A 27,013-nucleotide genomic window follows, 5' to 3' on the forward strand; every position below is an offset into this window, starting at 1 on the left:
ACAAGATGGGTATTTAATAGCTGTGACATGATAGAAGTAACTATAGTTTATAAAGATGTCAAATTTTTTTTTGCAGCATCTTCTTCCCTGCTCATTGGTGATGAATCACCAACAACTTGCAACAGGCTGAGCCCTTCTCAGAGAGGAGAACCTGCGAGCTTATAATTACAATAAAAACTGCCGTTCGTGTAGCACTTTATTTGCTGTACTGCGAGTGTGTCTCTTCCTTTAGAATCGAATCTCCTGATGCTCATTTAGACAAACATCCCATACGTCTTAGAAGTTGTTGAAAGGTACATTTGAATCAGTGCAAACATCACTAATTTGACCATTTTGATTGAATTGGACAGAAGCGTAAATGACTAGACTCTGTCAAAACTCTGCTGAATTGATAGGTGTATTTGCTCAAAATGGACACGTGGGCCTATTTCACTAGTGGATCCCTTGGGCCTCTTGTTACGTCTCTAAGTTGCATCTATTCTTGCTTTACTCCAAGGTGAGCTGTCTGTGCTCCTTCAGGTATTCCAACTTAACTCAATATTCCCTGGGCTTATATTTTGTTGACTCAAGTGTGGCATAGCTGCTATCATTAGCCACATCCACTCTGCTCTATTTTCCACCACTAAGACTTAGAAACACAGGATTATTGCCTAACACCTAGGCCCAGAGGGAATCTCTGACCCACATTGTCTTGGAATAACCAGGCTCTGGGAATCGAGGGCAATTTTAGAGCCAAAGATATAATCTGTGCCAAATACTACCAGTGAGCTTGGGAAATTCATGGATATCCTCCAGTTTTTATTTTCCCTAAATGTCAAATTGGACTTATTTTTTGGTAAATAACTAAACACCTATAATAAAGTACGTTGCCTTAAAGTGCCTGGGCAGGGGAGTGGTTGCTAAATTTTTTTGCTAAATAATTTGCTTACAAGCAGCATACACTTATTCACAATGGGTACATTGTTTAAGGCACTTGGATGAAAAAATGGCTCCTTGTATTACTTAATTTCTCATAATAGCATCTTTCTCAATTGAGGTGAACTTGAAGGGTGCACTGGCAAGGATAGGCTAGGTTATCCTATGGTAACGAAGAATCCAATAGTCTCAGTGACTTAAAAACAATGAGGATTTATTTCTGTCTCATGCTTCATGCCCCAGGAACATTGGCAGGGAGGGGAGATGCTTTTCTTGTCATATTCACAGAGGTCCTGGTGGTTCGAGGCTCCATCTGATGACGTCATCATCTCAGTCCCAGGCTTCAGGGTTCATGGTGGCAAGGGAAGAAAATTTGAAGAATCGCACACTCCTTTTTTCTGCTGATGAAGACTGTCCCTGAGCTAACATCTGTTGACAATCTTCCTCTTTTTTTATTTTTATTTTTTTTAGCTTGAGGAAGATTAGCCTTGAGCTAAAATCTCTGCCAGTCTTCCTCTACTCTGTATGTGGGTCACTGCCACAGCATGGCTGATGAGTGGCGTAAGTCCGCGCCGGGGATCTGAACCCGCGGACTCAGGCCACCGAAGCAGAGCAAGCTGAACTTTAACCACTACGCCACTGGGCCAGCCCCCACACTGCCTTTTAAAGGCTTTCCTCTCAGAAGTGACACACTTCTGCTCACATTCTTTGGTCAAAGCAATCACATGGTGCCTAGGAAAAGGGGAGAGCCAGAAACCTGAGTGACCCTAGCACTGTCTGCTATAGAAAGTACGTCAGGGATCTCAATAACACCAACTACTCTACATATCATGGATGGAAGAGAAAATAAGGAAAAAAGACTCTTAAAAATATAAATATATAAAAACATATAAGTATAAATACTGTTCCATGAGTCAATAAGTTTGGGAAGTGGTCTGTAATCTAGCCCTCTCTTAGATATTTACAGTACACATTATTTACTCTGCACATTAGAAAACAAATTTAATCTCTTTAATGCTGGCTTTTGGGGAGCTTTATGGAAGTATAATTTATATAATATAGCATTAACCAATTTAAGTGAGCAATTCGATGATTTTTAGTAGATTTATAAAGTTGTGCCGTGATCATCACAACCCACGTTTAGAATATTTCCATCACTTCAAAATGATCCCTCAAGCCTATCTGCAGTTAGTCAATTCCTGCTTCCACCCATAGAGGCAGACAAGTAATAATCTGCTCTCTGTCTACAGATTTGCCTCTATAGAATACTTCTTTCGACGTTTATTATAAATAGAATTATACAATATGTAGTCTTTGGTTTCTTTCACTTAGCATAATGAGATTCATCCATGTTGCTTCAGGTATCAGTAGTTCCTTACTTTTATTGCTGAATAGTATTCAATTATATAAACATTTTCTTTATTCATTTATCAACAAATGAAGAAGTTTCCAGTTTCTCTACATCCTCACCAACAATTGTCACCATCTATCTTTTAATTATAGCCATTTTAATGGAGGTGAAGTGGTATCTCATTGTGATTTTAATTTGCATTTTCCACACAACCAATGATCAACTTTTCATGTGCCTATTAGCAATTCATATATTATCTTTAGTGAAATATCTATTTATAAGGATTGATGTTATTTCCTTAAATATTTGATAAAATTCACCATCAAATCTCTATGTACTTGAGATTTCTTTGTCTAAAAATTTTTAATTACTAATTTAATTTCTTTATAGATCTATTTAGATTTTCTGTTTCTTCTGGAAATAGTTTTGGGAACTTGTCTGTCTAGGAACTTGCCCATTTAATTTAGGTTGTCTAATTTGTTAGCATAAAGTTTTTAATAGTATATATACACTTTTAATCTTTTTAACTTTCATAGAGTTGGTAGTGGTACATCCTCTTTTAGTCCTGATTTTTGATAATTTGTGTTTTTCTCTTTGTTTTGTTTGGTATAGCTAAACATTTGTCAATTTTGTTGATCTTTTCAAAGAACCAACTTTCTGTTTTCTTATTTTTAGGTTGTTGTTTGCTATCTAATTGATTTATAATTTAATCTTTATTATTTCCTTCCTTCTGTTGATTTTGACATTAGTATGATAGTCTTTTTCTAGTTTTTTATAATGTAAGCTAAGAGATTGATTTGTGATCTTTCTTCTTTTCTAATATAGTCATTTAAAGCTATAAATTTCTCTCTAAACACTACCTTAGGTTCATCTCATATATTTGGATATATTGTGTTTTCATTTTAATTCATTCAAAATATTTTCCAATTTCATTTGTGATTTGTACTTTGAGCCATGGATTTTTTAAAAATACATGTTTAATTTCCAAACATTTGGGGATTCCTCGAATTTCTCTCTATTGTTGACTGTTTTTTGAATTCCATTAGGGTCAGAGAATAAATTTTGTGTGATTTTAATCCATTTACATTTATTGGGACTTGTTTTATACCTAGAACATGGTCTACCTTGGTGACTGTTCCAAGGTAGAATTTAAAAAGAATGTGTATTCTACTATAATTGGGTGTGGTGCTCTATAGATATCAATTAGGTCAAGTTTGCTGATAGTGTTGTTCAGTTCCTGTATATCCTTAATGGTTTTTGGTCTAGTTGTTCCATCAGTTACTGTGAGTGTAGTAACAAAGTCTACAACTCTTATTGTTGAAATTGTCTATCTCCTTTCAGGTACATTAAGTTTTGCTCCACATATTTTAGGACTCTTTAGTTAGATGCAGAAATGTTTATAATTTTTATATCTTTTTGATGAATTGACCATAACTGGTCATTAGGAAAAGTCCCTCTTTTTCTCAAGTAATTTCTTCATCTTAAAGTGTATTTTGTCTGATACTGTATTTTGTCTGGCATCACCATTCCAGCATTCTTATGGCTACTATTTGCATGATATATTTTTCCAAACTTTTACTTTCAACTTATTTGTGTCTTTGATCCTAAAGTGTGTCTCTTTAAACAGCATATAGTTTGATTTTACTGCTAATCCAGCGTGATAATCTCTGACTTTTTTGTTTTTCATGAGAAAGATTAGCCCTGAGCTAACACCTGTTGCCAATCTTCCTCTTTTCGCTTCAAGAAGGGTGGCCTTGAGTTAACATCTGTGCCAGTCTTCCTCTATTTTGTATGTGGGACACCGCCACAGCATGGCTTGATGAGTGGTGTAGGTCCACACCCAGATCCAAACCTGCAAACCTCATGTTGCTGAAGCGGAGTGCACCAAACTTAAGTGCTGCGCCACCAGGCTGGCCCCAATCTCTGACTTTTTATTGGACTGTTTAACCCATTTTCACTTAATGTAATTACTGACATGGTTGAATTTACTTCTAACATTTATATTTGTTTTCTGTAAGTGTCTTATATATGATAAGCCATTTTTCTCTGGCTACTTTCAAGACTTTTTTTTTGTCTTTAAACAGTTTGACTATGATATGGCTTGGCGTGGATGTCTTTGTGCTTATCCTGCTTGAAGTTGGGTGAGCTTCTTGGATGTGTATGTTAATATTATTCATCAAATTTGAGAAGTCTTTTGTTTAAGAGACTTTATTTTTTAGAGCAGTTTTAGCTTCACAGCAAAGTGGAACAGAAAGTACAGAGAGTTCTCATATACCTGCTATGCTTACATACTATCAACATCCCACCCCATAGTGGTACATTTGTTACAATTGATGAGCCTACATTCACACATCATTATCACCCAAATTCGTTAGTTCACTTTAGAGTTTACTCTTGGTGTTGTATCTTCCATGTTCTTTGAAAAATATATAATGACATGTCTGGTGAATGAAATATATGGTGACACGTATTCACCATTATGATATCACATAGTAGTTTCCTTGCCCTAAAAAATCCTTTGTGCTCTGCTTATTCAGCAAATTTAGGAAGTTGTTACCCATAATTTCTTCCATTTTTTCCTGCTGTTTTTCACTCTTTTTTCAACTGAGATTCCTATTAAATATATGTTGATATGCTTGATGGTGTACCACAGGTCTCTGAGGCTTTGTTAATTTTCTTCATTCTTTGTTCATTGGATTAAATAATTTCCATTGATCTATCTTGGATTTCACTGATTCTTTTATTTTCCAGATAAATCTGTTATTGAATTCCTCTGGTAAATATTTCATTTGTTATTGTATATTTTAACTCCAGAATTTCCATTTGGTTTCTCTCTCCCTCTGTGTGTGTGTGTTTGTGTGTGTGTGTGTCTGTTTATGTATGTATTTTTTTCAGAAGTAATTTTTTCTTTTGATTGATACTTTCTCTTTGATAAGTCATTGTTGTCATACTTTCCTTTAATTCTTTGAACATGATTTCCCTTAATTATTTGAACATACTTTAAATAACTACTTTGAAGTCTTTGTGGGCTAAGGTTAACATCTGGGCCTCCTCAGAGACAGTTTCTATAGATACCTTTCCCCATAAATGGATTCTACTTTAATGTTTCTTTGCATGTCTTATACATTTTTGTGGAAAACTGGACTTGTTGGATAATGTATTTTAGCAACTCTGGATTCTGACCCTTCACCCCTGTCCCCGATTGTTGTTGCTATTTGTTTTTTTAGTGATTTTCCAGGAATAATTCTGTGGATTCCATTTTCCTAATAGTGTGTGGCTGCTGATGTCTCGCCTACATTTCTCTATTGAAAAAAAATTCTTGTTTTTATTTTTTAATCTTGGGTTTCTAGATGTTGCCCTGTATCCATAGATCTCAGTGGTCGGCTCACGAGCGATTGGTCATAGGTTGTTCTCAAATACTTGGAGCCAGTATGGCTTTCACCCTTTGCCAATGGGCCTGTATGTGGGGATAGGAAATTCACACAAGTTCAGGCAACTTAAAAGTCTTCTTTGGCTTTTATTTTCTATATCTTCTCTATGCATGCATAAGTCTTCACGTTTAGCCAAAGACGTTGTATTTGGGACCCTCTTTGGTCTTCCTTGAGAGCGTGTGCAGCATTGAGCAGGTGTGTAGCCTTCCAGAATACCAGGGTTATGTGTGTACTTCTCAAGGCTCACTAGGCCTGTCCTAATCCCCAGATCTTATTGGTAAATTTCTGGTTTACAGCTTGTCGCTTGCCTCAACTGAAATGCAACATCAGACTACCTGCAACACCGGTCTTTTCTTTTTGTTTACTGGTGAAATCTCCACATGTGAGGTTTTCTCATGTCCTACTTCAAGTCAATCCTCTTTGTCAGTGAAGCTGTTGGTTTTCATGGCCTGTCCTACAATGATAGAATTATGGAGCCTCCAGAGTTGAGGTGGATGGAATCCGAGCAGCCTCAGATGAAAACACTGCTCTTACCTGAGTTTTATTAGCTTTTCTTTAATAAACGCTTCTCAGTTTGTTGGATGCCTTTGGTTGATTTCCAGAATCCTGAAATGATTGTTTTTGACAATTTTGTCTAGTTTTATCATTGAATATTAGAAAGAAGGTTTGCTGGACTTCTCACTCTCTCATTCTAACTCTCGTCTCTTTATTGCTATTTTAATCAACACTTCAAAGACTTCTTTGATAGTAGAATTGTTTTTTCAAGAAACACCTGTTAGCAGTTGGTGTAAGTAGCACTTCCTGAAGACACTTTGGGAAACATCGATGTAGACAACATGGGCAGAGAATATATCAGCATAAATTGCTTTACATACAGTCCACCAATCATACCCTGGTCCATGCTTGGCAAGACTTTGAGCGATGGGCAAAAACAGGATGCAAAGCACTCTAAATCACATTGCAAACTGTAGACTATGGATATGGGTTTCAGCCTATGGATATGGGTTGTTTAAACCATACCAATCTCCAATATTTAATCAGGAGATTTCACATAGAAATCTAGATTCACGTTTTTCTTTTCAGAAAATTTCACAATACTATACCATTCCTTCATGGTAAAAATGTTACTACTAAAAATTTAAAACTACACAGTCCCCCACTGACTCAGCACAATTAATTTGTTAACTACCTGGACCCAGAAGTCAATTGAGATTATAGCATCAGCTCTCACTGAAGCATTCAGATCTGTGAAGTTTGCTTCCTTACATTCTGACTCTCTGATCATACCTCAGACTCACTAGCTCATAGCTTTTTGTTCAAAACCGAGACCAGATGGCCACATTCTCAAGCTGACTTTCACCAAGACCAATGGCATGGGTGTGCAAGATGACTGGTTACTGTTAATGGTATTATCAGTAAAGCAAAGTAGAACCTTCTGGCTCTCTCAGTGATAAGGCGCCTCACTTGTTTTGGCTCTGGGCTTTGAATCCATGGATCTGCACACACACTTTTTGGGTGAATTTAAGTTACAGTCAAACAAATTTATCAATGAATGCAGTGGGTTGGAGAAGGAGCTAGGAGTTTGTATAAGAAGTAGCATCTCTGGTAAACATCTAAGCAGTCAGGAAGTCTCTCTGAAGAGGAGAGATTTCAGGAGTAATTTTTAGAGTTAGGAGGGGAAGCTTGGAGATGTAAAGCAGTAGAGGGCATAAAGCAAGTGGTATAACTTAAAAGAGGCTGAAGATGGTAAAGAAGCAAGAGAACCAAAAAGTCATTGAGAAAATAGTGAAAACAAAAGTAAAGAAAATGAGCAGCAAGGAAAAAAAATACTGGGTGTTCCTTTTTCAATTTTCCTAAATTCTCTGCGATGATGAATGCTAATCAGCATACATTTTTATAGAGTCTCCTTCCCGCTTACCATCCTCACCCTTCTGCACCCCGGTGGTCCACAGAGCTCCCACCCCTAATCCTGCCTTTAAGACTCAGGAGAATTCCAAAGCTTTGGAACCGTTAGTAAAGATGGCTGGCTCTCAGTGGATCTGTTAATTTCTGTTTTTTCACGAGTCCCAAATTCACTCACCTTACAGTTACTTAAGAGAAATGAATTCATTTCTTTTAGCAGGTTCACTGCAGAGTTGACTGTAAGACTCTCATGCTTTGCGAAGTCACAGTTACCATGCCAAAATCAATATTAATCATATACAGCTTGATACTGTAATTGAATAGTTTTACACAGATGATATTAACTGATAAAATATGGCATCCTCATGAGAAAACATTACCTTGAAATATTAGCGTTATGATATGTTAATTTCTTTAGAGGATGTGACTACAGATATATGAGCAGAGGTAAATTTTCCAGCACTTCGGCTGACAAATTCCATGTCAACATAACTCTCAAGAATTTGTATTACTACTTGGCGATGACTTATATGATGATGTATAACAACTTAAGGGGTTTTAAAATGCGGTATTTTGACTAATGTGGTTTGGTAAATAGCATTTGTGATTAGTCCCTTTTCTTTTTCTCCTCCTAATTTCTGTAATACTGACAAAAGCCTGTAATAATAATAAAAATCACCTCTCCAGACAGAAAATGCCCCACTCCATCACCAACAGTTCCTGGGAATGCTCCAAGTTCTGTGCAGAACACATATCTGGAAGCCCTGCAAAATCAGATACATGCTGTACTCATTGCCGCATTACTGCCTTCATTTCTATCAGGGTGTTTGGCCTCAAGTTCTAGTTTTTAAGAACTTTTGCCTTGTTGATTCATTCTTCATGGGTCATAAAACACTGAGAGAGTCTCTGAGCCCTCTGTGCTGTCTCTGAGGAAGGACTTAGGGGTAAGTCTCATTCTGATGTCCTTAAATACAGGAATTGTGAACCTGTCCCTAGAGAGCTTGGTTCAGGAATGGTGCTCGTACTCCTTAGCATTCAGCATAGTTTCATAGTTTCATAGATGTGACTACATTCTGTCACTTTGGGAGACAACTGAAGCTGAAATGGTGGACCTTTATAGCCATTTCATTTGCCCCAATGAAAAAAGTCCCAGAACCTCTTTCTCCTGGTAATTGAGAACAGGAATGGCCTCTTGGGATTTTCCTGAATACCTACCACCTGTTCTCAAGCAAGGCCAGTGTTCATTTCATAATCATCTGCTGGCCCACGTCATTTGGAAGCCATTAACTCTCTAATTAGAATTCTCTCATAGAAGTCTCTCCCTTTTTTCTGTTCATGTGCCTTAGCTTGGCTTCCTGACATCCTCCTCAGAGAAGTAGAGTCTTCTCAAGAACGGCACAGCCCAAGAAGAATGGGTTGCCTTTTGTAGTCAATACAAGGTTGTCTCTAGACAATAAACCCATGTTTACTGCCTTGAGGAGGCAGAGTCTCCCAGCCTTTCCTGTGTGATCTGGCATGTTGAAGGTGACCCACACGAAGTACAACAGAGCTCACTCATAAATTATTTGCAGAATACTGGGGCTCTTGAACACTTCACATGTGTTTGGCTCTAACACTGCCATTCCCATTCCTCAATCTCAAGTGGAACAATGAACTTGATATTAATCTGTCTTAAGGAGAAGCATCTGGAGGCTGGCTAATAAAACTTCAATTCAGTGGAGGAAAAATGCTCTCTATCAAGCCCTGCTTACATAGGCTCTTAGAGCTGCTCATTGCTGCTTGCCTTTGTCCTAGGATCCGCAAACCTCTGTCCATTTGCTGAGGGTGGTGAGCATATCTCCTTCCTGAGAGCTGAGGTTTGGGATGCAGGACTTTTGACTACTGGTAGCAAATAAAACTCCAGATCTCAGCCAAACCTTCTCCTCTCCTCCCCGTCCTCTCTCATCCTCTTGAACCCTTCCTCCTTATCCCTTCATCTCCCTGACCCTACACTTCCCATCCTCTATTGGGCTCTGGCCACATGTTTGGCCCTTTAGTATGATGTTAAATGGCCAACATCCTTGATGTGGGCAGCCATATGCTCCAGAGGCAGCTTCTGGAAAGCCTCTCCATCACTAGACTTCTGACATAGACCAGCCGAAGAGGCATGGCAATGCCAGAAAGCATGACAGCTGGCCTGTGTGACAGATTGGCAGCACATACACCGACCCGGAGGACTATGTTTAGGGGCTTACAAGCCATTCCTGTCCAGGAACAAGGCCATGAAGTAGAGTGGGTATTAGGTAATGGGAGATATTCCTCATCACCAAGTTGTCTCTTTTTATTCTTAAAAAATTCCTTCAATTTTATTTTTAATATCATAGACTAATTATTGAAATGAGAAAAAGAAACCTTGAATTTTTTTAAATTAATAAACTTTATTTTTTAGAGCAGTTTTAGACTCACAGCAAAATTGAGAGGAAAGTTCAGAGAGTTCCCATATATGCCCTTACAGGCACAACCTCCCCCATTATCAACATCCCCCACAGAGTAGTGCATTTGTTATAATCAATGAACCCACAATGACACATCATTATCACCCAAAGTCCATAATTTACATTATGGTTCACTCTTAGTTTTATACATTCTATGGGTTTTAACAAGTGTATAATGACATATATCCACCATTATGGTACCATGCAAAACAGTTTCACTGCCCTAAAAGTCCTCTGTGCTCTGCCTATTAATCTCTTCTTCCCCCTAACCCCTGGCAACCACTGATCTTTTACTGTCTCCATAGTTTTGCCTTTTACAGAATGTTATATAGTTGGAATCATACAGTTTGTAGCCTTTTCAGATTGCCTTCTTTCACTTTTAAGGTCCCTCCATGTCGTCTCATGGCTTGATAGCTCAATTTCTTTTTAGCACTGAGTAACATTTCATTGTCCAGATGTTACCACAGTTTATTTATCCATTCATCTGCTCATGGATATGTACTTCAACCTGCTTCCAAGTTTTGGCAATTTTGAATAAAGCTACTATAAACATTGTGTGTAGGTTTTTGTGTAAACATAAGTTTTCCATTCCTTTGTATAAATACCAAGGAGCACTATTGCAGGATTATATGGTGAGAGTATGTAATAGCCTCTGACATCCTCAACCATGCTTGTTGCCTCTTTATTTCATGTTCTTACATTGTAATCTGGTTGGTTTTTCATAATGTCATTGGGGCCACATTAATGAAACATTTCTGAATTAGAAGCTACTTCTTGCCATCAAAAAATATGGCAATCCTTTGTTATTTTGTTAAGCAACAGCTATGCAAAATAAGAAAAATGAGGCCATTTGAAATGTTTTAATTCAAGTAAACTCTTTTCAACATTCTTGTGAAATTGTTGTGATATGTGATCTCCAATAGGCCTTTTGCATGGTATAGGCTGGTCTTGGTTGAGTCAGAAATAGTACCACTGAGGGTCTCATATCAAGTCACGGAGCAAGAGAGCTCATCACCTTCACAACATATTGGTCTGTCATTTCCGAAGTCTATCTGTCGCTGGAATGAAGGCAGAGGTAAACCAACAATTTCTCTTTGGGGCTAACCCGTTAATATGGTTGAAGTTTTCAAGCTTCTTTCCTCCAGAGGGACTATGATGAGGAGAGAGATGAATGTCCATCCCCATAGTTCAGTAGATTATTGTGAGAAATGGGGTTTGGTGATGAAAATAGCACAGGTTTTAAAACCACTGAGATATAGTGTTTGAAGCTCAGCTTTGCTACAGCCTAATTGTGAAAACTTGGAAAAATTACTTGACTTCTCTGTGTTTAAGTTTTCTCTTCGACAGATGGGTTTAGTGATACGTACTCTACAGGTTTATTATCTGAGATCGTTAATATAAAATGCTTGATACAAAATAAGTGCCCGATGTTAGTTACCTTATGTGAGATATTGAAATTCACAGAGGTCTTTATAAGGCAAACAGGTCATCCTAAGATACAGCAGGCGTGCAATAGCGTATCCCAGGTTTTGACTTCATACTGTTCTTTCATTTCTTTGGTTTAAAACTCTATTTTTATTCTAAGTATTAATGGGTACATTGTGAAACTTCAGGGCATTCCTGGATCCATATCATGCTAATTTGAAACACATGAACCTAAATAAATGAATAAATGCAAATGTACAAACACACACACACACACACACACACACACACATACACATACACACACACATCCAGCTTTGAGATAGAATGGCCACTTTGAGATTTATATTATCTACCTGAAATTTTCTGTGTACACATAAAATTAAGTGTTGGAACCTAAACATTTTAGTTTTAGTGCAACTGCTCCAAGCAATGCCAGAGTCCCACGCCATCACCCATTCCCAGAATAATCCATTTAGAGGTAATCTTATGTTTTATTTCTCTAAATCTGTTAACATTAACATTAAAGTCACAACTCTAAGTGTAGCCTCAGAATACGTGTGTTAAGATTGCATTCCACCTGTTGCTCTAGGATACTAAGGTTCTTGCTCGCTGCGCCTCAAGGGAACTTTTATTTTCAGAAGGCAAGGCAAGAATCTCGAAAAGAACTCCATATTTATATGTTCACTCTGAAGAAAAGCGATGATTACCAAACAGCTCAGATACTGCTGAAGAGTTGCTGACTATGTTTGAAAGCCCCCAGAAACACACGCATGTGTGCGCAGGTGCGCACACACACATACAGTCAAAGTTGGCTTCAAAAGTATACTGGTTATGAAATGTTTCACATTTTCTTTCCTTACTCCTCATTCCTGAAGTGTATTTCATTACATATCTTTTTCACACTTTAATATCTCTGGAAAAGATGCATCTTACTGATTGCGTATCAAAGTCTAATTGGCAGCGTTTTTTTCTTCTTAGGATATAAAGCAATAGCGTTTTTTTTTTTGTTTTCAGCCTATAAAATAATAGTGTATCTTAAAATCGAAGTTATCTTAGATTCAATAAATATAATAATTCAGATATTTTATTATTCAGATAGCAATGATTCAGATATTAAATAGTCCCATTTTGGTTTTTCTTGATGATTTTATCAAGATCCAATTGTATTGTCTTAACCTGAGATGAAGGATTTAGGTATTTAACATCATAGTTGGTTTCTTTGGAAAAGATTATGATTTCACAAGATAGAGAATATTTGTGACTTCATGTGACGGATTTGTCAAAGACTTTGGTCCCCACAGGAACATAGCTAATTGTCCTTCCAGACTGCAGATGGCACCTCGTCTGCTTTGTTATGCAGGTTTCTATTGCCCATATCCTACCTGCGTGCATAAATTATCCATGTTTCCCTTAAAAACTGTGATAATGTTAAAGCCCTTCTTCCTGTCAAGCTTATGACCTTAGCTCATTGCTTCTTATAAACACATCTTTCTGTTACCAGTTTATAGATTAAAAAACCCTGAGGATGAGAGAGGTTAAGCACAAGGTCACATGTGATGTACTAGAGTGATGGAGTTGGGTTGGAATCATGTCTGCCTGCATCCAAAACCCTTTTCCTGCATCCAAAACTCTTACCTACTTTGCTTCACTGGTCTGTGTTTTTGTCCCAGCTTTACTTTTCCAGCCTGCATCTTTGGACCCTGGCTGCAAATGTCTTTACTTAAGTTGATCCACCCATGTTGAGACAACCAGATGTGTTGATCTTCTCCCTGCCATTGTATCCCAGCTGTCAACTGTTCCTTAGGTGTTAGGTACCATTCCTGATACTCTGCCTCTGTGCATCTCATTTCACTTGTCCTTTTTTTTTTTTTAACCCAACAGCCTAATTGGATATTTATTGAGCTCCTGTGTTGTGACTCGCACTGTGCTAGATGCACAGACAAAGCATTCAACTTTTGGAGCTTACATTCCCAGGATGAGAAATGGATAGGCTTTCTGTTTTCCTTCTTAGCTCTGAGTTCTCAGGACCATTCATTCACTTAAAAAAAAATCATTCAACATTTACTGGAGGCCTGCTATGTATCAGACTCTGGAAGATAAACAGCAAATCAGCCAGGACTCAGTTCTCCCAGAGCTCTCGATCTGGTGCAGACGAGAAGTAAACAGGCAATGAGACGACCTGTGAGATCACAGCAGAAGGTGCACTGGTGGCTCAGAGGAGGAGTGTGTCGACTAGACTGGGGACTCATAAAAGGAACGCCAGAGATGATGATGTTTAAACTCACTGCTGCCAAAGTTAGCAGCTCTGATAAGAAAGTTCTTCCCATTAAAAAGCTTCTATTACTGTTCTGATCTGAAGTCGACACAAGAGGTCTGATGAATGTTCTCAAGATATTTGCATTACCTGTGGTGGCCCCAAAGCTGAAGCTGTAAGTAGGACTGACATGGCTACTTTAAGTAATTTTTGGCTTGATTTAGATTATGTTACCATTTTGACTTCATATTGGGTCTTCTAGTCCCTCAAAGTAGGTGAACTCCTTCTTTAAATAGCTTCAACTTTGCGAATGCTCATGCCAGTCAATTGGAATATAAACAATCAGTGAACAAGGGGTCTAAGCTTTCACAGATTCTCTGCCTGGATCGATCGACATAATATATAGTCATCTTTATCCGTGAAGAAGACCTCATCATTTCTAAGCTGAAAAACTAGTCAACTTATGCTTCAAGTTTTGGACAAAACATTTGATTCCTTATTTCTAAAATCTATGTTTGACTTAGGAGAAGCTGGGCTCATCTGTTATAGATACCTTTCACTTTATTAAAAGCTCATCTAAAAAATCCTATTTTATGTACAAAAGGAATTTGGAGGCTAGACAAAGTCTTTTAAACCAACAGAGATATGTGCCAGAGTAGGTAAGGAGGGACCACAACTGTGCGGTTGGATCAAATTCAGAAATAGTAGGACTTGTGCTTATAATTGTGTAATGTGGACAGTGGGCAGTCAACTCTGGCCAAGCCAGGCCATAGCCAAGGGAGAGCATTATATTGATTATTCTTTTGACTGCCCTAAGTTACAGATTGGCCATGCGCTTTCTGAATACAATAAGCTACCAGATTTTGATGTATTTTAGGCTGAATTAATGCAAAGTTCCCAGCTAAATATCCATTTTCTCCATGTTAGTTAACTCCAGCTGAAAAATTATGCCCACATCCTTGAGAAGGATATTAGAAAATTGGAAGATGCCCAGAGGAGAACTGGAGTGTTGAGGGATCATGAGATGCAGTCAAAGCAACTGGAGCTTTTAACCTGGCAAAATAACCCACGCCTGCTAATAGTTAGTTGGGAGTCACGTGGAAAAAGAAGATAGGAGTAGAACAACACATGAGTACAGTGTGTGTGTGTGCACACGCGTGCGCTATTGGGGGGAGATTTGCTGCTTTATACACATTACTCATGCCATCCATGCATAAATTATGCTATTTCACTTAATCCTTATTGACAACCTCACAAGGTCCATTTATTGTCCACATTTTGCAAATGAGGAAATTAATGACCAGAGATTTTAAATCGGTTTGCTCAGGTGGATTTTGGACCCAGAGATACTTTCATTGAAACTTCATGCTCTTTCCATGACACCACATGAACAGTTTAATAAAGACTTTTTGGAAAAAATGAGCTGGTAAAACCAGAAAAATGAAAGTAAAAATTATCTTTAAAAGGGCAACAAAAACAGATAAAAGAAATTTAGTGGCTGCCTAGAAAAAACCTTTCAAAGTCCCTTTCTAATAGAATCGTCTGTGCTGAGCCTGAATGAAGAAGATTCAGTGGATAGATATGGGTGATAGTCAAGGGCCACAGGATTCCATTTTTTCATTCTTTTGTGCACCAAATCCTTGGAAAACAGCAAAAAAACACGGGATACTTTTTTTGATCCATCACTTTCCATTGTCATGCCTGGTCATTTAATTTCAGTGGGACCATTAGTGTTCCTTTCAAAGAATCCTTATTAAATAATTTCAGGGCTGATTTACACAAGGCTAAACCTTTAATCAATGTTTAAAAATTTATGTTGAAATCTGTTTTATGGCATTCATGCTTTATACTTTTAATTCCACCAGTCTAGGTTCTTACATATGTCAAACTTAGACGATGTGGATGATGTTGACTTTAGTTTGGGGGACCCATTTTCCTAGGCTTGGGTCAAATTTCTTTTTTCATTTAGTTATTCAGCCACTGTAACAATGGAAATATCACCTTCAAGTCTATTCTTTTGGCTTCAAATTTAATCAAATCCAGGTTAGTAAGTGTGGAATGGGAAGTGATGAAATGCGATGACCCAGGCTCAGTGCACTGGCAGAAGAATTCTTCAAGAGAAAAGTTGGTGGTTAACAGAGCTCCATGTAGAAAGTACCTAACATAGTGCCAGTTCAGAGTAAAAGCTGAGTACGTGGCAGCTGTGGAATATGGTCACCCAGGCTTCCACTAACTGTCTTCGTGGCTTTGGGCAATGTACCCCTCGCTGAGGACCTGTTTCCTCAGTTTTCTTTATTCCTGCAAAATGGAGGTCAAAACCAAACAAACTCCAGGGCTGCTTCCTGCTAGAACATTCTATAATCTTATGAAACACAATAGAACTTTTAGATATATATTTTTTCAGATTTAGTATTGAAGTTTCTTTTCTTAATAAATTCCTTATGTTTTCTGGAGACAAAAGTCGTGAAAAAGTAGGGACAAATACAAGAAAGGGGAATAAAATTTTGGAAATAGCAAAGAAAAGAGGCAGAATTGAGACAACATGGAAGTGGAAAGTGATGGGTGTGGGGGCCAGTGATTAGGGAACCTAAATTGCTAATGGGAACAAAGGATTCAAAGTTCTTATTTAAATCCTCTCCTCCCCCATATTATAATACTTTATCAAATGAATCATTCTTGTTTTCTAGTCAAGCTCTGTGATCCTCGCCTTCTCCAGAAGGTTGTGAACACTTGGAAAACTGGAATTGTGTCTTAGTGAGGTCTGCATCCTTTATCATAGCAGCACAAGGAAATGACACAATAGGTAAAAAAACGTGCAGCATTAAACCAAACTTCTCTGGTGAATGGAAATAACTATGCCTCCTGTTGCTTTATTCTGGTGCTATTTGTTTCTTTCTCCAGTTTAGGGGCCAGCGAAGGTGGTGGCGGGAAGACGCAGGTTAGTTTTTCAGGACCGTCCTCTTCCATCCCTCTCTGCTTATGGCAAGTCATCCGCCGCTCGTTCTTTCTTCCTCTCTTGGTCTTCCAAAGCACTCAGATGACAAGACTTGCAGGCATAGTGGCTTTTCTATTGCTGTGCTTCCAAATGCCCACACAAATAATCAGGCAGATGATTTCTTCAGCTGACTCCAAGGAGAAATACCCTGATCTCCAGAGTTCAAATTAGGGGGCACTCAGGACCTTGCAATATTTTTCCCACTTTGCATAGAGGCGCAGCAGTTAGAGATGAGGCCACCAAATAAAACCCGAGTCTAGCCCCATGGTTTGGAAATAAGGATATGTTGCTTCTTTCAGATGTTCTGGGACTTGGAATCATGATTTGTCTTTGGCGATTTGGAGCATAATGGGGTTGATACCTGCTGTATTACTCTAGAGCATTCTGTCACTTGGCTGGTTTAAAAGGTGGGAGTGAAGGGTGGTGGGAGGGAGGAAGCTGTACTTGATCCTTATGGAAACCAGTTAAAATTAATTGGAAAAAGCTTTTAAAGACCCAAGATGCAGACCAAATGTATCTCCAACCGGCGGCCTCATCCCGCACGGAACACGAAGGTCAGAGCGAAGCTGCAGATTTATGCGGAAGGGTTGGGTGATGGAAAATGAGACAAAAGCATTTGGATTTTATTATTCCATTTACTCTGACCCTGGGCCATAAAGGGTTTGGAGAGCCTGTTTTATGTATTCAGCTGGTTGCCACACTGACAGGCATTTGGAGCCACTTAAATAAACCACCCTGGTCCCACAGCTGCAACAACACCATATCAAATATAGGTTAGGGTGGAAATGTGGAGTCTGCAGCACAGCGTCTCCAGCAGGTGCACCAGGAAGATTTTTTTTTCATTTTTTGTAGCCCTAGTTTTTGGAATAGCTTCCTTATCAATCAATTGACTTTGACTTAAAGCTGACTTGGATACTGAAACTGGTTTGGTTTTTGCATAAAGGGTGTGCACATTTGGGGTTGATCCCCGCTTTCTAGGAATGCTCTATCTTTTCATTGAGCTTTAATTGGGTTTCAGAGAGATTTCCTAGTGGCAGAAAGCTGGTGAAGATTTTTGTTTTGCTTTTTAGATTTGTGCTGATCCATATAATTCTTTAATTTTTTTAAAGTTGTCTTCTTTTAGTTCACTAGATTTTTTGAAACTGGTTTTGTTGTGAAAGGTGCTGGTATACCTGAAAAGCAGACAAGGAGAAGAATTCAATCTGGAAGACAGTGAAATTGAATCTGCAAGTGTGCCTTTCTGATAGACAAAACATATGTCCTTGGTTTTTTTGTTTGGATGTGGGCACATGTGAACTAAACAGAGCAGAGAGAGAAAGCTGGAATAATAACAGTTCCGTCCATGAAGATAATGCCTCATAGGTTTCAATATGTTTCATATGTGAACCTCTTTCCTATGCAATCCTAGAATAAGATATTGTTTCCATTTTACAGGTGGGAGAACTGAGGCTAGGAGAGGTTAAGAGTCCAAGAGTCACATGACTACAAAGCAGTGCTCTTTCAGCTACATGGCATTGCCCACATAACCCTTCTTTTTATAACAAAGCCTTTGCTTGCTGCTGAGAGAGAGGCGCAATTACCAAACAGAATCCAGGTGCTCGGATTCTGGAAATCAGAGACACCCAATTGTGCAGGGGTGCACTGAGAGCTGGGAGCTTGCAATGCCCTTTCACCCTGAGAGCATACTCCTTCAGAACCCCGAAGAGAGTGTGGACAAGCTAATTGAGGCTATCTGTTTTATTTCATACTGTTCCTCTTGGGTCTGTTCTTCATAGAAAAACCATCAAGACTTTGAACTATTAATCACTTATCACACAGACTGATTTTACCATTCTTTTTCCTCCCCTCAACCCTTGACACTCACCCAAAAAATACCCCGAGAGTCCTACCACTGTATTTTCATTCTTTGATGTTTCTTCTCCTGTCTGAAAATCGGGGAAATTACCAACAGAAACCTCACAATTATTGAAATTACATTATTTTTTATTTCAGATTTTGTGAGCAAGTGTTAAAATATAAGTAGATCTCAATTGGGCTTCCAAACACAACTTTCTGTAAAAAGACTCCAATATCTGAACAAAAATAAGGGAGTCACCTAATATATTTTATTTTTTAAAATAATTTTTAAATTATGGCACAAAAGACATATCCCTACATTTATTTTCTGCATTAATTTGAAAACATATACCTGAATAAAATATAAATAATATTGCACTTTTTAGGGTATGATATTAAACCAAGAAAATTTTCAGCTTTGTTTTTTCACTGATTATTTTTTTCCTGTTCATCTTGTAAAGGTGAGAATGGGACTCATCTTATCTTTCCAGATGAAAATAGTCTAGTTGGGAACTTTCCTTCTTTAGATTTTCCCCAAGATTCAACACTGGCTTGCCACATTCATAGCAAGCTTGTCAAAGATGGCACATGGCCTGATTTTTAAAGAAATCTTTTCAAGACACACCTACCCTCCCGTCTTTTCCAGAATTACCTCTCTGCCGATTTACACGTAGCCTACCCCATCGCCGATGCTAAGAGAATCAGATGAATGTCTTGCATGCCAGGGTCGGAAATTTGTCAAGCTCTTTGACAAATCTGTAGTCCAGTGGTAGTTTGAAATTATGACTGATGTGCTAAATTCCATGTGAGCAGTTGAGAATTAAAATGTTAACATATTGATCAGGTTTTTAATATTTGTTTCAGACACCGTAATTAGAAGGACATATGGCTTAATCGATTAAAGGTTAGATGATTTTTGGTGGAACAAATTTTGGACAAAATTTCAGTCTGGAGAGAGCTAGTCCTGGGTCTTCCCCTAGCTCCCTTTCTGTCCACTGTTCCTCCCGCCTGTTGCCCATTTCCTGACCCCTCAGCTATTTTGAGGCAGGCAAAGCCCCCTGCTGTTACACTTTACCCAGGCCTCCCCTCCCCTGAAGTTCTCTTGCTTCCAAATTATTACCGCCCCCACCAACTCCTAATCAAAACTTGCTCTTCTCCAGCGAGGTTAATTCCAGTTGGTTGTTCTGGAGAAAAGGTCATGCCAATTGTGTGCAAGTTGTTCATGCCAAAATGTGAAGAGGTGCTGAGCTAGCCTTAGGGCAAAAAAGGAAGCTTTTTTGATTAAAACGAGAACCAGTGACCATGTTTGTCCACGCTGAACTCTAACTGATAGAGTCTATGAAGTAATATTTTTGTCAGGAGAAGATTTCTAAAAGCCTCTTCCGGAGGGCAGTCACTCCCCTCTTTTCCTTCCTTCCAATTTCTGTGCTTTAGATAAACATGGGTCAGATGCTTGCCTTTCCTTTTCTGACTGGTCTGTGACCTTGGCTCAAACTCGCGCCCAAATAGGTTTATGCATGTTTTTCAGTGGATTGACCAAGTATCTCATTAGAACTGGCTGGTTGTTTGGGTATTTGTTGTCCTATATCCTAGTTCATAACATTCTTGATAATGATGTATTGTCGTTTTTCTTTTTCTCCTTTTTGACATAATCTCTGAGAAGAGAGTTACGGAGTAGTTGTGGGTTCCATCAGGTTGTATTCTGCGTGCACAGGGGCATTATCTAAAGATGGCCTGAGGTCTGTGATTAGGGTCTCGAAAAACAGGGTGGGAAAAGTTACTTCTTGGTCCTATTTCTGAAACCCTTTTCCTACATTGTTGGCTGTACTGCTGGGCTGATTAAAAAGCCGGGTGAGCCTGTGTGTGTTTTTAAATGCACGTATAGTATAATAAAAGCTAATGGTGATTTTTGACGGCTTTTGTAGAAATTGGGGCACCTGCATTTTAATTGACGTTTCCCTCTCTGAAGCACAGCTTTGGACCGTCCATCCCAGCCCACTTGCAGCAGGATGGAAACTCACTGGATGTGTGTAACTTCCCCGGCCATCAGCTGGTATTCATTTGTGGTGGCACAAGAGTGGCTTAACTTCAGCTTGGATTCTGAAACTAAGAGGGAAACTTTGCCGAACTAGGTGGGGATTTTACACCGTCTCAAGTTAGAAATGCTGTGAACTTGATACACAGCTTCCCTCACCCCATATTTTGGCCTTTCTAGGAAATGTTACATAAAGAGAGACCAAAAAAATAAAATTTGACTCTACATTACAACTCTGGCAAATATATCTGTTACTGTGGTAAAACTACATGGAAACCATAAGCAGCACAAATTACTACCATGTGAATGGAATTCTTGGTTGAGTTAGCACTCTCCTTGCAGACAAAGAGAGACCAAAAGATATGCAAATTTCAAGGAAAACAAATTCACACTTTTCTTAAAGCAAAAAGCTTTCATATCATTTGGAACAACCAGTCTGCTTGAGTAATGTTCTTATATGTAAGTGGAAATCCTTTTTGATATTTACACTACTGATTTCTTTAATCTCCACTTTGGAATTAATAGACAATAACATCGGATTGCTTCCTCGGCTGCCCCAGCACTTGTGCATATTTACCCAAGTGTCTAGAGCAGGGATTGTACACATATCTCTAATCCACCTGCCTGTGTTAGTTAAAAGCCCAGATAAAATCAGCAGCCCTTAGATCTTAACCTTTTAAGTCTGAAATGTTTTTTAAGTCTGACCATGGCAACTGAAGCCGGGGTGTGCACAGAGAGGGAGGAGGAGACAGAGGAGGGGGGTATGGTAGGGAAATTGGTATATAAAAATGTTCTCAGCTTGAACCACTGCTGCATTCAAATAAACCAACAATGTTATAATAATAGTGACAATATCCATAAAAACTGGGAGGGCGAACCTCAGTAAATAGAAATAATCTACTTTATGTTGCAGTGACATGTTACCGTGCCTGGCTGTCTAGCTGTTTATCCAAACAACTTGAGCTCATTTTCAACTTTCTCTATCTGTGTATGTTAAGGAAGAAGTGGCAGGCACAGAGGGCCTAAGTATTTTCTGGGACAAGTTACCCTGATGGCAAATGCTGAATGCACTAAAAATACTAAAAAGACGATATCCTTGCTTTAGCATTTAAGTCTCTGGATCATTGACCACAATTATATGCCATATTTTCCAAAACTTAACCTGTAGATCTAGAAGAACAGACTAAAACCTAACAAGAGGCACTTGAAATTTTTATTGAAGGCAACTCATGTGCTAGAAAGTCGACTCTTTTTAAATCAGTATTTTCTTGTACTCCTTGGACCAATTCATCCCTCTAAATAAAATAAATGGTGGTTGCTGTTTCTAAATTGGAAAGTTACTTTTTTTATCATTTACTTTATATTCCTTGACAAAAGAAAATGGAAGAAATCAAACAGAAAAGCAATTATCATGAATTAATACTTCTTTTATGATATATTAATAGAGTTGAAATACCATATGTTTCCAAAACCACAGATCCAAAGCAAAACTGGCAATTTTTCATTAAGAAAATGATTGAAAGATTATTTTCTGCAACTGTTTGTTTAACTTATTTAGTGAAATGGGTTGATATCGTCAATCTAGCAAACCCCTACTGGAAGAGTTCTCTATTAATGACCATTTAAACTCAGCCTGTTACTGGGCCTCTGACTCTAGGGCAGTGATATGAGGGCTCATCTTCCATTTCTCATCTCATCTCCATTTTTCTTTGAGGGCAGGCACTATATTTTCTTTATCTCTGTGCCCCTGGCATACAGTGGATACTTAGCACATATTTATCAACTGACCACTTGAATTACTTAATAGCAGAAGCCTATAAACTTTTTTTTTTTTTTTTGGTTAAAATACTCCCCTAAAATCCCATTCTAAGTTTAGATTTTTTTTTTGAGTCAACTCTTCCTGTGACTCCCTGGTGACACGGGGCAGTGGGATTGATTCTCCAGGTTCCTCCACTGTGGAGGTGAGCAGAAACAGTCATTTCATCAAGAATATGTTTGGTCCTGGGGCCCGCCCGGTAGCGCAAGCAGTTAAGTGTGCACTCTCTGCTGCGCCGGCCTGGGGTACGCCAGTTCGGATCCCGGGTGCGCACCGACACACCGCTTGTCAAGCCATGCTGTGGTGGCGTCCCATATGAAGTGGAGCAAGATGGGCATGGATGTTAGCCCAGGACCAGTCTTCCTCAAAAAAAAAAAAAAAAAAAAGAGGAGGATTGGCAGATGTTAGCTCAGGGCCGATCTTCCTCACACACACACAAAAAAAGAATATGTTTGGTCCTGGGGTTGCTGCACACTTCACACTGTTCTCAGGTTCCCTCTCTTTCCCTAGTGCCAGCCATAATGACAAGTTGAATATCCAAGCATACTACTACTTGCAATTAACCAATTTATGGCAGGCATTGTACAGTAGCTTTATGTTCATTTTCTCATTTAACCTGCATATTAACCCTGCAAGATCAGTCACATTATTGCTGTTCTTCAGACAATGAAACTAAGATTTGGTGATATTAAAAACTCGCCTAAGCTCATACAGCTTCTGAGTGACAGAGCAAGAATTTACTTCAGGTTTGTGTGTCATGGCTCCCAATTACAATAGTCTCATTTCTGCTCCTTGCTACTTCTGTCTTAAAGTGTTGGTCTTTTGAAGTGTTTTATCACCATTCTGTCAAAATGCATTAACTCAACAACAAAAAGACAAACCACCCAACTTAAAAAATGGGCAAAGAACTTGAACACATATTTCTCCAAAATAAGATATACAAATAAGCACATGAAAAAATACTCAACGTTATTAGTCATTAGAGAAATGCAAATCATAATCACAAGGAGGTACCATTTTATAACCACTAAGATGGCTATAAAAAAATTGAAGATAACAAATGCTAGTGAGAGTGTGGAGAAATTGAAACTCCCACTACTTTGCTGGTAAGAATATAAAATGATGCAGCCACTGTGAAAAGCAGTTTGAAAGATTCTCAAAAAGTTAAACATAGAATTACCATATGACCCAGCAATTCCACTCCTTGATATATATGTCCAAGAAGTGAAAACATATGTTCAAACAAAAACTTGAACACAAACGTTCATAACAGCATTATTCATGAGTCAAAAGTGGAAACAACCCACGTGTCCATCAACTGATGAATGGATAAACAAAATATGGTATATCCAAGCAATGGAATATTATTCAGCCCTAAAAAGGAATGGAATACTGATGTATGCTACAATGTGGATGATCCCTGAAAACATTGTTCTAAATGAAAGAAGCCAGACACAAAAGGAAACATATTGCATAATTTCTTCTATAAGAAATGTCCAGAATAAGCAACTCCATAGAAACAGAAAGCAGAATAGTGATTGTCAGGGCCTGGAGGAAAGAGAAAATGGGAAATGACTACTTAATGGGTATGGAGTTTCTTTTTGGGGTGATAAAAATAGTCTGGAATTTCATAGTGGTGAGGGTTGCACAACATTGTGAACTAAAAGCCACTGAACTGTATACTTTAAAATGTTGAAAATGGTGAATTTTATGTTAGGTGAATTTTACCACAATAAAGAATGCATTACAAATATGAGACACTTCCAACGCTCAACTTCAATCACCTTGACTCACCCCTTTCCTGACACCAATACCTTTCACGAGGGTTCCCATAGGTTGAGGGACTTGCCAAGTAGCCCCCCTGCCTAGGCACTGGGTGGGCAGCTCTGCTAATTGTTACCCTGGGGATTTCAAAAGGTGGGATTCATAGTGAGGTGCTCAGTAATTTCTCTGTGCTAGGAGTTCAGTGAGGACTGTACATCTGAAACCACATTGGCCAGCATTTGTAGTTGGCAGAAACACAAACTAGCAATTCTCCTTAGGGTCCTGGAATAAGCCATCAGGTGGAAGGAGGGTGTTGAGTGAACAGAGCTCATGATATGTCTAGAAAAACAAGGGCCTAAGGTGTTTATGCAGATTTTTCTTTTTAACCAGGACCCTAATACAGTTTCTTAGAAATGGTGTGGATCAACACATTGAAAGTGCGTGAGGATTTGGTTTTGCATCTAATGCTTAGGGTTATTATTAAAAGTATTAGTAAGACACAAAGAGTCTCTTACACTCTTACATAAGTGCTGAGGGATAGTCATACATTTGCCATATATCTAGATATGTGTTATATTGCTATTTTATTGAGGAAAGTAAATCGGATGAATGTGGAAAAAACTATCCTTCTGACTGTGTGAGTGCATCTTTCTTACCCTCCACTTCTGACTTTCTCTCTCAATCTAGGCCCAACAAGCGTCCCCATAGACATAGAATAAAGCACTATTGTTTGGTGGGGGATTTAATTTCACTCCATCACAAGTGACCATCGCAGCCCTGTCATCGCAATTTGTCACACTTTTTTGTGCGCTCTATCTCTCTGAAGTTCCATCTCCTCTGCAGCCCACTGCATAATCTCCTTCTCTGGGACAAAGCTCCCCAACAGAATGAAAGAGGTGGAATTGGGAACGGAAAGTCAACGGACACAGTTATCAATTTGGGCTCCACACCCACTGACTCCTGGGATTCTGCCCCAGCAGCCAAAGAGGTGCTAGTGGAGCCTGCTGTGTAGGAAAAAAAAAGGCACCACCACAAAGTCTGCTGAAGCCAAAGGAAGAACTGGTGGCCGCTGGGCGATGTAATCCAACGTCCTCCTGAAGAGACCACCACATGGAGGAATGCTGGCAGCACCCCCATCAGCTCGCCGGGACTCAACAGTACAGTGTGTTAGGATACAACTGATATTTAGAGCTTCCTCTAAATTCATTCTGAGAGGAAAAATTGGGGAGGGCATCCCAGCAGGCAATAAATAGTATCCCAAAGCTTGGTTTTAGTTTCTACCCAGGTCTTATGGCCGCTAACACAAAGCAGAATGTATTTTGAGATGAAATTCTGGAATACGAATATATCTAAATCAAACCACACCATCTCTCACTGGTGGAAACTGAAGCTCCAACTTTTAATTGAATGTTTTGAATAGAATCTCTTTAGCAGTCATGTTCTACCAAAGTAACAGGATTGATTTTAAGCATTTGCAGGACATCCCTTATGACTCCTTTTTCTTCATTTCTTGCTACCGTTATCAGGGTGGAATTTTTCTTTTCGCCATTGATTTTGTTGCTGTTCTAGACACTTCCAAAGGGTCACCATTGAAGGTGTTAGTGAGTCCCTAATTTCTAATTTGTGTGTATGAGTTTTCCCACGTTCCAAGCCATTTGTACCAAGATTCCTGCCTTCCACAACCACAGAGAAGAAAGTTGAAATTACAGGTGATAACACATTTCTATATTATAATGTTTGTTATCAAGAGCATAATTGGAGTTTCTGCAAATGCCTAAATCCCTGATCCACCTAGGAATCTACCTGGCAATTCATAGTCAGTGACACTACTTTATTTATTTGTTTTCAACGTAGCCTTTAGCTCTACTAAGACAACAGCAAACTGCTATGTCCTGGAAAGAAAGAAATCTTTTTTATTTTCCTAATAATTTTTACAAACATAAAGGGTGGGAACGAATGTGGATTTGTCACTTGGCTCTGTCACTCATTAACTGAATGATCTTGGGAAAAATACTTAAATCTATGTTCAGGTTAGTCTCCTAATTGAAAAACAAAACAAAGAAATAAAAATCTTCATCTAATAAAGGTATCTTGGGATTCAATAAGATAAGTAGCAAAGCCAGAACATGACAACCTATAACATTATTATTTCCATAGGCCTAAGGATTATTATTTTCATTTTATAGATACATATATCTGTAATATATATATATATATATATATTTGTGTGTGTATGTGTGTGTAGCCTGGGCTCTTAGCTGGTTCTCTTCTACTACTACTAAAAATTATTTATATCCAATCTCACTTCCAACATGAATTCCCATCATTCACATACTCTAGCACATTGGCCTCTTTTCTCTTTTTTAACCATTTCCACTCCATAGACTTCTCACTTACTTTTCCTCTCCCTGGAATGTTCTTAGTCTAATTGCCAACATGGCTGAATCCTTCTTATGTATTAGGACTCAATTCAAAGTCACCTTTTCAAAGAGGCTTCCCTGGACCAGCACATCTAACCCAGCTCCTCCCCTGTCACTCTTTGTCACATCACCATGACTATCATATTATTATTGCACTTATTATGATCTGAAGATTATATTAAAATGTTTGTTATCTGTGCCCCCTCCACTTAGACCATAAGCACTTGAATGGCAGTGATCAATTTCTTGAATATTGTCCCATCCACAGCAGCTAGCACAATGCCAATGTATAACAGTTGCTCAATAAATATTTGTTGAATGAGTGAATGTTTTTTTATTTACACAGACTATTGATTTCTTTTGAACCATATTTACCTCCACCTCTCCTTGTT

The sequence above is a fragment of the Diceros bicornis genome, chromosome 5, assembly GCF_020826845.1.
Source record: "Diceros bicornis minor isolate mBicDic1 chromosome 5, mDicBic1.mat.cur, whole genome shotgun sequence".
NCBI lineage: Eukaryota > Metazoa > Chordata > Mammalia > Perissodactyla > Rhinocerotidae > Diceros > Diceros bicornis.